Source organism: Passer montanus, unplaced genomic scaffold (genome assembly GCF_014805655.1).
Source record: "Passer montanus isolate IOZ18808 unplaced genomic scaffold, ASM1480565v1 scaffold14278, whole genome shotgun sequence".
Lineage (NCBI taxonomy): Eukaryota > Metazoa > Chordata > Aves > Passeriformes > Passeridae > Passer > Passer montanus.
Window position 1 is genome coordinate 1 of NW_024361251.1, and position 245 is coordinate 245.

Consider the following 245-nt stretch of genomic DNA (forward strand, 5'->3'; position numbering starts at 1 on the left):
TGGAATATGGGCAGCGTCTAGGTTTGCTGTGTTTGCCCTCGCCTTCTTAGCTTAGTCGGTAGAGCATCCGCTTAGTAAGCGGAAGGTCGCCGGTTCGATTCCGGCAGGAGGCTGTTTTGTAGCCATAGGTTTGGGAGCTCATCCAGGCTTCCGACTTTGCATTTGTCGACCCGCACAGCTCGTGAGACGTCTTTGTCTGCAGCCGCGCACGCACGGCGAGGCGCTCGAGGCCGGAGACTCTCAAA

The 245-nt window shown here is 57.6% G+C and overlaps 1 non-coding gene across 1 annotated transcript; it reads left to right on the forward strand.

Moving 5' to 3' along the window:
* The first annotated feature begins 40 nt into the window (after window positions 1-40).
* On the forward strand, window positions 41-113 carry TRNAT-AGU. Its single transcript has one exon. It is a non-coding gene; the product is annotated as a tRNA-Thr (tRNA).
* Window positions 114-245: the final 132 nt, after the last annotated feature.